Source organism: Penaeus monodon, chromosome 32 (assembly GCF_015228065.2).
Source record: "Penaeus monodon isolate SGIC_2016 chromosome 32, NSTDA_Pmon_1, whole genome shotgun sequence".
Taxonomy (NCBI): Eukaryota; Metazoa; Arthropoda; class Malacostraca; order Decapoda; family Penaeidae; genus Penaeus; species Penaeus monodon.
The window spans coordinates 34,917,056-34,917,280 of record NC_051417.1 but is presented as its reverse complement, the minus strand read 5'-3'; positions in this window follow the sequence as shown (position 1 = coordinate 34,917,280).

Here is a 225-nt window from a genome sequence, read left to right as displayed (position 1 = left end):
GAATATATCAGATAAATTATTTTTGATAGTCTGAATACATCATATTCAGACTTGTATTTAGTACATACACGTTACGTTTGAATAGATAATGCATTTACATATAGTATTTATCAAAGACATGTCATTATTATTCATTAGCTAATGGATACACTTAACACCACAAGTATTATATTATGTCTAAGATTAATTGTATTGCCATAATCACGAATATTCAAATATTAAATG